Here is a 15167-nt window from a genome sequence, read left to right as displayed (position 1 = left end):
CCTTAGCATAAGCATTAAAAAACCCATATTTTAAATAGCTGAACTGAAGCATGCTTGCAGAGTTATGGATCCTACTCTTTTAAAGAAAATCCAGTACAAGATTATTTTTTGTTACAGACTACAATGGAATTAATCTAAAATTTAGAAAAAGCAATTTTCCTTCAAGAAATATAGAATTTGAGCCACTTGGCTGTCAGATGCAAGTCAACATAGATTTGAGTTTTGAATGCCAAGAACCTTACTTGACTGGACATAAAATACATTTGCTATTTTTAAACATACCTCATGTAATCATTTAACCAGAGCCCTGTAATTCAAACTGGAGGGCTCTTTTCACATTAAAAAGCTGATCAGAAGACAAGTCTTTACAGATCTGTTTAAGTGTTGGCTTGTTTCCATAAATAGATTTTGTGCTCCCAAGCTCCCCTAGTAATCATCACCACAGCTCTTCCCCATTCTTCTAAACCCAGTTTGAAATATTTCAAACTGTCTGAAAGTCTCCGGAAAGCTTTTTCTGCTTGCCTTTACCACAGCCACTGCCTCATACCTGTGGCAAGCAATAAGTAGTCCAAGTTGGGTCAACACTAGCCACACAATGGACATGCAAGAGGCGATGTGTGTATCCTTCTCTTCGCTGCTCTGACCATGAAGTACAAAGCTTTACTCTACCATTCTGTGTAGTGCGAACAGTCAAACCTGTCACCAATACAGACTCGAACTGTATTCCAAACCTGAATCAATTTCTCACCTCAAAGATTTCAGCCATGTAATTCTCCAGTTTACAGTTATTCAAAGTCACAAACAGAATTCTCTTTAACATAGAAAAGTAAATATATCTATAATAAACTATCCTGACACACATAGAATAAAATGATTTGTAGGTGAGTTGACACTTCTTGTTGAGAAGCACACTACCCAAACCAGTAAGTTTTCCATATAATCTTCTCTTGGATTAGACTATGGCATGATGAAAGGCACTGTATGGGCTCTTTTCACTCTGAGAAAATAACAATTTCCCATGTTGGGGGGGGGAATATGTGCACAAGCAAGCAAAATTAAACCTTTTAATCTAATGCAGATTTCTTTAAACATGTTTCAGCTATGACACTTCCCTGAGAACTAAACGCATAGCAAATATTTTTGCCTCCTACAAGGCAGCATCAAATTTTAGACACAGCTAAATGAGTTACCACTACAGAGAAACACAGGTTTCCTCGAGCTCAGGATCATCAAAAAAAGCAAGACTATTCAAAGCCTTTGTTTTTTCAGGAATATACTCAACTAATCATAATGAACAAACATAATTCAGATGGATATCCAGCTCCTAAGGGATTGGCGAAGGGTGCTACTTCTCGTAGGAAGTCTTTTCACATTTTGAAACCGACTCCTTTAGATGTTGCTCTGTAATAGCGTACATCGGCTTCCTTCTCTTAAATGATTTTATGTATTTCATTACCCAGTGCTACCCCCAAATGTCAGGCTTTCTGCACACCCTTTATCTCTAAGCAGTTTCTCACTAACGTGAAAACTCCCAATACTAGCTTCTGCAGTGTTCAGTCCCAGTAGTAGTAGAGGTTTGTTTTGATACCAGTAGTTTAAAAAAAGTAAAAAATTGTTCAGTGCTATAGAGACAACACTTAAGAGTCCACCCTGACAGCCAGTTTATCTACAGTCCAAATTCATAGCTAATCAAGTCACTACAGCGAGCATATTGGCCACGTACCATGCTCTGCAAGTTCTTTCTGACAAATGCTTCACATCTGCAGTCTTTTGAAACATAAGACATTTTTCCACAGCTACAGAAGTCAGACTGTGCTAAGGATGACTGGCCCCTAAAGTCCTATTTCTGCAAGTAGGAACTGATGACCTGAGAATTGTTAACATCAAGGAACTAAGCAGGGAACAATCTCAAAGGGATGTGTAAGTGATGCTACCCAAATAGGTTCTTCCCACATGAAAATCCACTACTTTCAAAATTCAAAATGCTTTTTATTACCAGGGCATTTGCCTGAACTTAAATACTGAAGACAAGGGATCTGCTGCTACAGTGAAGAGACTCTTTTAAGGTATCTTTTAAGTCTGGTGTCTTTATGTATTGTCATAGTGTGGAAAATGAACACAATGGATATTGTCTTCATTTTGTCTCTCAAAAAAAAAAAAAAGAAAAAGATCACATTCAACAACTCATGCATACTCATACACATGCCTGAGTACCTTCAGAGAAGAAGGAGAAAGAAACCCTCTTACCCCTAGACACGCTCTCTGGTAATTGTTTGTATGCCAAATTTCATTTTAGAGCTTAAGGAATATTTTGGTTTTACTTGTGACACCAGCTCACTACAGCCGCCACCTCTTCTAATCACAGACCAGACAAAAGGCTACACAAGCTCAAAGATACACACAGCCACACAGAGAATAGGCCTGGTTGGACTTCAAACAGAAACTTAAGATCACAGAAGGATCAGTCTGTTTTCCGCACTGCAAGTATTAATCTCTTCTGACTAATTTTCTTCTCTGGAACCCTTCCTTCCTCTCACCTGGGGACAAGAGGGGAAAGCAGGCTACAGAGAATACAATTTTTCTTCTTTATACACCTACTGAGCCACAGACTGATTTTAAAGAAACATATTTAAATGAGGTTCAAATTATGTTCCTACTGAACTAGATTCTAAAGAACATATCTTTATTAAAAGCAAACATATACATAGAAGTAACCTTCTGGCTTTCCTTAGCTCACTAATGGGCAACACCACCTCTTTCCATCTTGGAAAGCTCATTCAAAATTTATATCTTCACCTTTGTACACCTGAAAGCAAAATCGCAATTTCATTCACTTTAAGGAGGTAGAATGTTACTCAGAATGTATTTCCAGTATTGATCCAGAACTGTCCTCTGAATGAGCAAATAGTCAATTAGTAACAAGAGGGAGACTAAGTATAGGAGCTCTCCATTAGCAATACCTAGAGACATCCTGCTATTACAAAGCATCGAGGCATATATTTTCAGCTAAAAGCACAAATAAGTAAACCAGGGAGTAAGAAGTCACAGTAATTCCTACAAAGCTGATTTTAAAGGTAAACTCAATTCAGGACAAGAACTGTAGCAGAAAACAGTTCTGAGAACCATGGAAAATAGCAAGCTAGAAATTTATTCTAAAACTTTAAGAAGAAAATTTAATATAACTCGAATTTGGTAGCTAATAGAACAGGAATTTAAAAAATAAGAATAATTTCCATTCAATACTGAAGAAATAGATATTTTCTACAGCTGCCGTTATGAGAAAATCCTTAACTACTTTGATATGGACAAATAATACCAAATGGACATTGATGATACATCAAGACGCAAAGTAACAAATGCAAAGATACAACAGAAAGTTGCTATCAGAGTTAGATTTTGAAGTAAAAGAAAGAACAACCATGTTTTAAATTAAAAGATACAGTGAGAAAGCCATGTGGCTACAGCCACAGGGAACACAGCTCATTGGTGCCTTGATGCAAATATACCGCCTCATATATATCAATCTCCAGACATCAATATAGGAAAAAAAACCCAACATCAAACCAACATCCATACTTCAAAGCACATCTTACCTCACTGCTATGTTCCAACAGGAAGAAAAAAAAATACTAACATGGTAAAATAGAAAAAGAACTTCATTCTTCACTGGGGGGGGGGGGAAGGTGCAAGTAACCACAATAAACTGAAAAGAGAGCTACTCGAATTATATTTTTTAAGTGTAGTCATTTCTTAGCCAGTAGAACAACAGGTTCCTGAGAGTTTACCTATTGTTTCTATAACCCACTGGCACAAACTGCCATTAAAAAAATAAAAAAAAAATATCTCCACATATTTCATCATTATTTTTAGAGCTTGCTGGTCCTCTGTACCAAACAATAACATACCACAGAAAGAAAGCTAAAGGTTTGCCACAGCACAGATTTACATGGTTCTGAGACATCAAGTCAAGTTCTCTCTGTATTTGGGGGTGGCCAAGCTGCTAGGCTTGGGAGGATTGTTTTGTGTTGCTTTTAAAGCAGTAACCGGCTCCTTCAGGATCAGCACAAAGAGGAAATATGTAATGTATACCTAAGTTAACATACATTTTCAGATTAGCAAAGTAAACAGATACGAAAAATTAGCATTTTCATATTGCTTAACATCTATAAAGCCTCCTGATAACAATGACAGAGTATCATCACATCTCTCATAACCAGAAAGACACAATTGCAATGCGTTGTTCAGCTCAAGTTTATGCAGCAAGTTGTGGTGGTGTTTTTGTCGTTTTTTTTTTTTTTTTTTTTTTTTTTTTTTAAGTGTCTGGAACACAACCCTAATATTGCAATACCAACGACATCTAAATTCTTGTTATGAATTAACAACATACAATCCTTCCAGTCTTTCTTGTTGTCTACCTGTAGCATGACCCTTTATGATCTCCAGGAATTAAATATATGACCTAATTAAAATATCTTTGGGGTTTAATATAGCAAACATGTTTAATTTCAACTGAATGTTATAAACAAGAGGCCTCATTCATTAGTAATCCCTCCCAGCCTTTGCTTCTATTCAAGAATACCTAACGTGCATTTGGGCATCAGAAAAGTCCCAGCAAGGAAAAGTGTGAATATAACTTACCAGGACTCAGAAGACCTCACTAAACATACACAAAAGTAATTACTTTCCACATCTTACTGAACTCGTACTTTGGGACAAAAGCTATGGAAGGAGTTATTTGATGAATAATTAGTGTAGGGAAGAGAAGAGGGCTCTCATTAATTGAAGCAAGCCTGCGTGGAGAGAAGGGACATACAATGACAATACAAGTGGAGCCAGTTTCATTTTTCATATATTACAGACATGGAAAGACAAGCATGCAGTTAGACAATAAAATTTAACAATAAAAGACTAAGTCTATTCAACATGAAGAGAAGCAGGAAATAGGAATCAAATGACTTTTTCCAACCAGAAGAACGAGGAGATACGCTGTTTACAGAACTGTATTTTACAAAGCCAGCCATGGAAGGTAAGCTGTGATACAGACTGAGAATCAAGGAAAAAGACACATATCCTCAAACATTGACATTAATCAACAAAAAATAATAACACCAGGTAGAATACCAAAACCTACAGTAGGGAAACTGGCATAATTATGAAAAAAGTATAAGCAGAGGTACAAAATAAATATGTTACAAGCCACATACACTTCTACTGACCTGCTACAGGACATTTGACATATAGCAAGATATCATTGGTAATTCTAGCACCTCCCTAAAAATTAGTACAATAAAAATAAAATCTTAAAATTACTAGACTATGTGCACCACTATCTTTTCACCTACTGCACTCCTACAATCTCTCAAAACTTTGAGGAAGACATTCAAACAGCAACCAGGACTGTTTCAGCAGGTCAGACGAGAACTTGGATTCCGCTTAAGTTTTCTTCCAAGAGCGTATGGTAACAGTTGACTTGGCCCTTTTCTAATCCAAATATTATTCAGAAGCATGTATTGCAACCTCCCCCCAACACCAAGAGACTGCCTATAAACAGAAAAGCCCTAAGTCCATGCTCCCTATATTCAGATAGTAGGCTGTTTTATTTGCATCTCTGCCTTAGGAGAACTACTTCCACTACCACACTCCATCCATGTTTCTTCACAAACACGCACCTTCATTAAGTTATCCATGTTTGCCCCTTTTCACTCCGTTCCTTCAATTTAAATTTTAGCCTTTGAAACAATACCCTAGTCTAGCTTTGGCCAGCCAACACAACAGCAGCTTTGAACAGTTTTTGCTACTGTCATCCTCTGAAAGCCTTCCATAGCTTCTGCCCTGAGTTCAGTTGAATTAAGCAGCAGGGAATATAAAATTTACCATGGAAACTGAGTCACAGAAAACACTGCGAACAAAAAAGGGGGAGGGGAGGAGGTTTCCCTGATTAATCACAGATACAAGGGGAAAATCACATCAAGTTCTCAAAAAAATAAGACAAAATGGGTTTTACTTTACTAAAACCATGCCCATTTGGGTTTTTTTCCCCAGTAACTTCAAATAAACTTGGGTGTGACAATAATAAACCTATAGTTTAAGTTTTACAAATAAAATACATTAGAAACCAAACCCACAGCTCAAACCACTCTTAAAGCAAGCCAATTTGTTTCCTGATGGCTCTTACTAGCTAGGCATTGGACTCACAGAAATCTTAAAATGTATGGATACCTTTAGGTTCATTCTATCATCCAGTAAAGTTTCTCATCTTAAGGGTTCACGTTAGAAGGCAAGTAGCATAATTCAGTGACTTACGGAACAGTCAGAGGCCGGTCTATTAAGTTTTGTCAAAGTGAATGACCTTGGAGACATAAATTAGATTTCCTGCATCTCACTCCCAGTTTGTAAAAGTGAGGATTAAGTGTTTAAGTCTCCTGCACCGACCTCATTAGAGGATCTCTAATAGAGACATCGCATTCCTTTTTATACAAGATGCACCATCGTGGCACAGAGATATCCAGTATCAGAACAACACACAACTATTGTTAAATCGTGGGTGTTTTGTTCACCTAAAGAACCTGTGACCTTTCCCATTTTTAAATTTACCAAGATCAAGGAGCAAGGCAAAGTGTTCTTTGCAGAATCTTCTCAGATACCGGGCCTTAACCAGGTAAGTGTTCAAGTTTCAAGCAATTTCTCCAACATAAATTCATACTTCTACTTCCATACTTTGAAGATTCTTTCATACTTCTAAGTTCATACCTCAATTCTAGATCATACAAGAACATGAGGTGAAATACCTGCATTAAAGCTATTGCAGACAGAGGGGATGGGAAAACAAGCTGAAGAATTATAAAGGAACACAGGTAGAATTCCAAGAGACAGGTTAAGGTTTTTTTGGGCATTAAAAACTTCCAAACAACAGATGAGCACCAATATAAAAAAAAAAACCACAACCAAAAAAATCAAACAACCAACCCTCGCACACAGTGGAAGGCGTAAGTTTAAAAGAAAAGGAGCTCCCTTCAATTCCAAGTTTTCCAAGCTCAGAGAGCCACTCTTCAATTGCAGGTATAGGAAAGAGTGTTTGATGTGTGTCCACGCTATCACCATGAAGCATTTACCCTGAAGAACCTTCCCACACACCAAGTGCTTTCTTATTTCAAAGCAAATCTGAAAAGTCCCAATTGCCTGGGCACCATGATTTTTTTACTGGGTTTAATTTTCTGGAGAAAGACAACCCTTAAAGCACTTAAAATTCTATGATGTACCATCACTTTCTTCTCTCATATTCATGACACTTCGTGTTAACATGCACGAATGGATGGAGACTCCTAAATCAAGCAAAACAGGCATTTAATCAACAACACCATGTATTCTAGTCCCTTGTGGTTGTTGGTATCAGCAGGCTAATGTCATATACGCATTTGTTTAAGAAGATTCATAATCCTTAAACACATATATTTAATAACTTTGATATTTAGAACAAAGCTTCTGATCCCCTAGCATCCTATAATACATAGTTAATTACTAACTGAACTTGCCATTTTTCTTTCAACTGGTTGCCAAAACAGTAGGCTTTGACAGAAACCATCACGTTCTGGTTTAATTCTCTATTCCACCACACCAATACACTCAAGTCTAGATCATCCTGTTTTACATAGCAATGCAGCCACGTAATTATCACAAATGCTCAGGTTAAAAACAAAGTACAGTCTTAAGAGCTGCCTCTAGACCACTGTGATTTCAGCAGCAGTATAGGAAAGACCTATCTCCGGCATCAAAAGAATGACTCAATGCCTTTAGCTGCAACTCTTAACACTAAAAGTCTACTATTTGCTACACATTTTAGCTGTCCCACAGTCTCTACGTGCTTTGAACTGTTAGTCACTTAAAAGAAAACTTAAAACCTCTCTTCACTAGAGCTTCTGTTGCCAACATTACAAATATCTTTTGTCAAAATTTTTAAGATATGAGCTAAAACAAGACAATTTGTCAGTTTAGGTAATAGATGGGTGCTTATGGAATGAGTAGTACTGCACGGACTGCTTATTCCAGGTACAAATGCACAGATGAGGTCCCATGAGTCACAGCCACTCTGTGTTAAGCGCCCAGAGCTATTTACTAAAGGACAGAGGTAAACAGGGCTGCTTGAAGTTACCCGTCCTTCAGAGAAAGAAAACCGGCACCTCTCACATCTGCTGTCATTGAGAGTGAACGCTTGCTCTATATTTAACATTCAGTAAGTTACACAGCAACTTACCCTACACTAACTCATTCACGTGCCCCTACCTCACATTAGGCACAAATGTATATAGTTTACATTCATCGTGATGTGCGTTATTAACAATCCCCACTAAGTAGATTCCACCATCCATTCCCCTACACACATTCAGACTACCGTGACTTCCTGTACAGAAATCTGACTGTAGGATCAAGAGCTTAATATACAATATCTGCCAAGGAATTTAATATATAACACTTGCAAGATATCTGAGATCAAATAAGATCTACCATTTTTCAGTCCCCTAATACGAATTAGGCTTACTCTAGATAAGAATTCATTTGTTGGAGAACTGGTATAAACACAGACACACCAAGAGTCATGTCAAACCAAACAGAAGCTTGGTTTTCTAAAGTTTTAACAGCATCTTCTCACTAATAAATTCTGCTCCTTAATGTTTTTATTCATTTTAGCATAATATACAACAAGAATGTTCCCCTATGTATTTAAGCCTGCTCCCAGACCAGCTGATCACTAAGAATGCTTCCAAACAGCTCCAAAAAAAAAAAAAAGGAAGATAATCTGCAGGAAGACGGGCCAAATTCCCAAGAACTTGTCTGTGTCCACCCCAAAACAGTTGGCCATAATAAAAAGACGAACAGAAAGGAGAAACTGCTCATCATGCAGACAGAAATATTTATTAGCACTAGATGACAGAACTCCCTTTCTCTTTCTTTAACATGGTTTCTCAGAGAAAATAAGCCTCCCTAATTCACCTCACTTTCCCCTCTCCTCCCCTCCCCAGTTCCCTTATCCTCTCATTTCATGCCAGTAACTTCTGGTGCGTAATGAATTTCAAACAAGCCTGCCACAACAGTCATCTCGGCAATAACCGACATTCCTGGAAGTTTTCTGCAAACCCGCAGGTGGATCAGAAAAAACTCTCTAATTAATTGCATCCCCACTACAGCATGGCCAGACAGAAACCAGCATTTTAAGTTTTGCTTAGCAGCCAGCTAGTCTGTAGGCACATCCACGTCCATTTGCCCATCCAAGTGTTATGAAGGACAGGGGCAAAGAAAAAGTAACTGGTAACAGGGATGAAAGGGGCAAACTTCAGGACTTACAAGCTCTTCTGTCCTCAAAAGAACTACTAGAATACAAGCTTCATTAGCACTGCCCGTCATGAAAATAAGTTTACGCCACAACCTTCATTGCATGCACTAGAAAAGACTACGTAACACCCATCATTCTAAAACAGAAATCCTGTTACATATTTGAAACAGGCCAAAATTGACTATCAGTATCAGGGATTGATAATACCATTATAACATTTTTTAAAAAAATATAGTTAATCTATGTATTTAATCTACTTGCCTAAGAACTCAAAATTAACGAGCACTCATTTTCTTCCACTTACCTCGAATCTTAAACAGTGAACTAGCCTCTCATTCATAGGGAGAACAAAAGACAACCTACGCATTCAAAGAATTACCTGATTTTTGATAATTCAATCATAAAAACTTACTTTTTAATCTACCAAATTTATGCAATACCTAAACCGATCTACATTTTCAGAGATGCACTTTTAACAGAATTAAGATGGCAAATACAATTGCAACCCTTTATGCCTAGAATTCAGAGAAACACCATCAGCTCTGACACAGTGCATTTCATGCACACATTTCCAAGAATTTCACCACAAAAAAGCCCGTCATTATCCCCATTAGGCATAGAAGGAAAACTGATGTTTGTATCCAGGCTAGCTTCACTTTTCTCTAGGTCAACATGCTATTCTGGATGCTCAGTGAGCTAAACAGGCATTTGTGTTTAAAAAAACCCAAACAAATAAACAAGAAAAAATCCCCAAAACAAACAACACCTACTGAAACTGAAATACTCAGCTAATATTTCAATCTGTTTGGGTTTTTTTCAGTCACTTAGAGAAATTCCTTGCCCCAGTAGACTTATAAATAAAAAGGAGCCACCACAGTATTCCTATCTTGTTTGCTCCTTTGTTCATACATCAGCCTCTCTGAAAAGAGCAGTTGGGCACAGCTACCAACATTATAAAAGCTTGTGTAAAATGCTGCTGGCAAACCAACATAAAGAGCACAATACCGCGTTGTAGATCCTGCTCCCTAACACCTCCTATCACTCCAAGAAGCAGCTAGATTTTTTTTTTTACTAACAACTTGCTGAAAACACCATTTCCAAACTGCATCTAATCACACTCCCCTCCTCCTGATATCGTCCACATCACCAACATCAATCTCCCTATTGCAACAAAACAACTCAACATCAGTGGAGTACAAGCTTCATTTCCAGCAGCTTTAAAAAAAACCACACTAAATAAGCAGGTCTCCAATCAATAGGGGTTTTGCTCTGTTTTGGTTCCAAGATAGGGCTTTTTTTGTAAACATACCGTATTTTAAGCCTATTGATTTAAATTTAAGCTCTGCGCTAAAGTCAGATACTAAGCATCCCTTTAAGTCAAGCAGGGTGATTTGTTTAGGCTTCATGCAACTGAAACAACTGCAATATATTTCCATAGCAAAGCCAGAGTGAAAAATAGCTGAACCTTAAAAACACTTAGTCTAACCAGGATACCATACAAAAAAGAAAAAAAACCAACCCTGTACATTAGAAAGTTAGAGGGTTGATTGTCTTTTTTTTTTTTAAAGGCTAACTCCAACCCTGACCACCCCTTTTAAATTTGAGTCGCTCACTCATCTGTTTGCAGGATCGCATAATAACTAATTGTTTTCCAATTGTAATTATTTTTTGAACTAGAAATTAACTACAATTCAAGTACTGTATTCATATGCCAATGACACAGAGTGTAACATGTTACTGAAGCTTACACTGTCCTTAAATATGGCACATAATGAAATCAAAGCTACCCTCAGGCAATCTTAATGTACAAACAGCTCTGCTGAGAGGATAACACCGGTTCTGCTGTGCCATTACGCAGCCAGTAACACACACTTGCACGTTTCTATATGCTCACAGCACACTTTATTCCTCCCACTCCCAAAAGTGAAATAACTTCTTTACAGGAAAAACAACTACCCAGTATGTCTAGAACAGAAAGATGCGGTTTATAGCTAAGATAGTAAATTAACCAACAGTGTGTTATTAAAAAAACTCAACTATTAAACTGCAACATCAGAATGTCATTCTTCTCACCTGAGCTGTAATCAGCATTAAGAGTTACACACGCCATATCTCTTCACATTCGTAAACGTTGTTGATTATTAGTCTTTTGCTGCAGCAGCACTGCATGTACACCCACAACTCCACAGGATGGACTTCTGCAGGCATAGAAAACCCCCACTAAGATAAAACTAACCCTCGGATGCAAAGAAGTCACCACTTGTTAATCCAGCTACGTAATTACTGTTTAAGGCAGGTCTGTCTCTTCTAGCTCCACTTACCTTTTCTGCCCAAGAAATGCTTCCCATTTTGTGCAGGGATACCAAGAGCTTTGTCCACGTGGAGAGTTATCCCTCTCTCAGTCACTCTATCCCTCGAATTCACATGCCATAGGAATCACAAAGCCACAGACACACAGCGTAAGTATTTCACTGTACCTCTCTGTGAACTCAAATTGTAGCATTCATGCAGACAACAGCCTGCAATAATGTTAAAATGATCTCTAGCCACACCAAAGCTATACACATGGTAGAAATATATATTAAAAAAAAAAAGCATCCTTAATCCAGAGACATTCACCACCTGATTTTATTCAGGCAAGTAAACTGAAGTCATTTACCCCAATTATAGACTGAAGTCAGCCTAAGAGTCAAAATCAAAACTTTGAGGCCTCCCAATTAAACTAGGACAGCCACTGCTGCCTGTTTTCCAAAGGATCTAGCACACTGGCATCTTTTCCTTGACACCCACGTTTATTTTTTTACCCCCTTCTGCATACCTCAATACCACCAGCTGGTTGAAATTATCAGTGAGCTAACTGAGATCTTACCACACCTCAATAACCCAAAAGCTCAAGCCCTTGTGCAGCAGTGGCTCCTTCACAGCTTCAGCACACACTATAGCAGCAGTCCTGTGAGGAGCAGGGAGTTGCACTTGATGATCCTTACGGGTCCCTTCCAACTCCAGATATGCTGTGACTTGACAATTGGGTGGGTTTTTTGTTTTTTGTTTTGTTTGTGTGTGGGGTGGGGTTTTTTGTGGGTTTCTTTGTTGTTTGGGTGTGTTTTTTTTTCTTAGGGATGCTGCTGTAAAAACAGAAACATTAAACAATCATCAAGAAAAGAAACTATGTGTACACTGAAACCCACCTCTGCACACTTCCTTTTACTTTTGTCATCCCAATGCATTTATCTGAAGTATTCTCCCTTGGCAGCAGTTTCCCTTGCACACGTGCCTCCAGACCAAACATCTCAAAGCTAATATACAAATCTGGAGTAATATTTTTTTTTTATTTCAAGACAGCTGGGGTTTTCATTTGAGGGGAGAAGGTAGAACATGAAAGAAAGTTGAGAGAGGTTCAAAAGAGTGTACTTCCGAGTCTCACCTCATGTGCTCCCTCTCTCTATATATTCACTTGCAGACAGAGAAAGAAGCAGAGCCAGCACTGGGAGGGGAGGAGGAAAGAACATACAGAATGTTTTGGCGCCCTTTAGCTTCTAATTTACTATTTTGCTTTTTTGCAAGGTTACCAAAAGGCCATCGTGGGGAAGGAGGAAACAGGTAGAAAATGCTTCCCATTCTCTATCTTTCACTTCTCAAAAGAAAAAGACACCGTGTTTGAGCGAGAACACGGTCCCAAACACAGCAGAGTGTACGGCAAAGAACAATGAGCTCCCAAGCCTGGGCATTGTGTGCATCTACCTCCTTCTCTTCCCTCCAGACCTCATCAGCCGACACAACAAATCTCTAAAAAAAAAATAATACTGCTATTCATCCAAACCAGGCCACCGAAATCAACCCCCATTCATAGTTTAAGGTATAAACTCAAGGAGTAAAACCAAGATAAGATGTATTTACCAGAAGTGCTTTTATTATTATAGAAACGCTTCCACCCCTCTTAACCACCATGGATTTCTCAATTCTAAAGGAGCAGTGTACAAAAAACCAAAATGTTTGCCTGGTAATACTAGAACTACAAAAAAAATATTATACATTGCACATTAACTGGACATTTGACACGCGCCTTTTACAACCAAGAACTACTTCTTTGACACAGTGTTCATTTTTATCTGGTTAAAAGCCGTATTTAAGAACGGGCATACTATTTTATTTAAGTCACTTCACATTTGTTCTAAGAAAGCATTTTTGCTAAATTGTAACAGTAAGTATTAGTGGCTGAGGCTCCTCATTTCAGTTACACTGGTGCACAAGCAAAATAGTATCTTTGATTTCAATAATTGGTCAATGCAACTCAGGAGTAAACAGACATCAGACAGTAGCCTGCTGACTGCATAAAAACGTTCTGAGCTTCTTATCTCCAAGAACATCACTGCTTCGAGGAAAAACTCAGCATAAGAAGTCAGCAAATCAAAATAACTGCAACCAGTGTGTAAAAATAAATCTAAGGAAAAAGACACTTCAACAATGAATCATATTGTTTTCTTCCCAGCAATTTCTTGAACAGCCAGTTTCAGCAACGAAGCCTCTCATGTTGTCTACCTCCTACTACTTTTCTGATCCTGAGCATCTTGTTTTCACACTTCAGAAAGGGAAACGGGGGGGGGGGGGTGGTAGAGAAAGGAAAAAAACCACCCTTTCCTATGCTACTAAGAATGTTATGATTAAATTCATTTGCATGAAATCTTCATTTCACAATTCCATACCTACCACACGTGAAAATAAGTGCATCTTTTACACACACAAGCCAACCTCCTCTGTGGGTCCATTTAGGTTAAATATTTCCCAATCTCCCGTTTATTTAAGAGGTTAACAAGTTAAACCTTTCTCTTAAGCCCTTCCTCCACTGACCATTAGCCAGACACGACACGACACGACACTCTGGCAGAGGAGAAAACACACAACACACCGAGGGCCGGGCCCAGCCCGCGGGGGCACCCCCGGGGCCGCCACAAGTCCGGCCCAGCCGCTCTCCCCCCCGTCCCCCGCCCGCAGCCGCGGCCCCTCCGCGCCCTTCCCGCCGCCAGCCCCGCGCATTCCGCCCAGCTGCGGGCGGAACGAACCCTCGTCCCCTCTCCCGCACTCATTAACACCGGCAAACAAATAAATAAACCATCCCCGCACCGAGGAAGGGCCTCACCCCCCTCCCCGCCCTCAACCCCCGACTCGCCGCCACAACAAAACCCCGGCAACTTGCCCCGCTCCGCGCCCACCTACCTCGGCGCTGGGCTACACCATCAACGGCGGCTGCCTCTCGCTGCCGGGACAAAGCGGCGGCGACAGCGGCGGGGCCGCGGGGCGGGAGCGGGGCGGCGGCGGGGAGGGGGGAGCGTCTCCCCTCTTGCCCGGGCGGCGGCGGCGAGCGGCAGGGTCCCCGTGCGGCGCCTCTCAACGGCGGCAGCCCAGGGGCATTTTAACGGGGAGACGAGAAGCGGGGCGGCAACCGGGCCGGGGAGGGGGGAACGGTGGAGGAGGAGGTGGAGGAGGAGGAGGGGCGGCGGCGGGCCGGGGGTCCAGGCAGCCAAGCGCTGCCTCCGCCTGCCTGCCTGCCTTCCCTCACGCACGCACGGACCGAACGGGCACCCAGCAACGCAGCCAGGCCGGAGCCGCATGCCAGTATCCGGCCTCCCCATTGGAGGAAGAGGGACACCCCGTGACCCGGCAGGAGGTGGGAACCAATCGGTGCAGTGGATGGAAGTGATTTAAAAGAATAGGGGGAAGGCGGAGGGGGGGGCGCTGGGGGGAGCGGGCCCGGGGCGCTGCCGGGGAAGGGGCGCGGGGCCCGGCGGCACAAAGGGCCCGACCCGCCAGACACGGCCTCCTGCACGCCCACACACATCGA

General features: G+C 40.4%; 1 protein-coding gene across 1 annotated transcript in view; it reads right to left on the bottom strand.

Annotated features, from left to right (window-relative positions):
- The window catches only part of RERE (arginine-glutamic acid dipeptide repeats), a 243149-nt gene extending 228332 nt beyond the window's left edge, over nt 1-14817 (bottom strand). The window contains exon 1 of the mRNA XM_063354198.1: nt 14543-14817. The gene's annotated coding sequence lies outside the window, so the exon portion shown is untranslated. The remainder of the gene's footprint in view (nt 1-14542) is intronic.
- Between the last annotated feature and the right edge of the window lie 350 nt (nt 14818-15167).

Source organism: Chroicocephalus ridibundus, chromosome 16 (assembly GCF_963924245.1).
Source record: "Chroicocephalus ridibundus chromosome 16, bChrRid1.1, whole genome shotgun sequence".
Taxonomy (NCBI): domain Eukaryota; kingdom Metazoa; phylum Chordata; class Aves; order Charadriiformes; family Laridae; genus Chroicocephalus; species Chroicocephalus ridibundus.
This window is presented reverse-complemented; position numbering and strand designations above follow the sequence as displayed.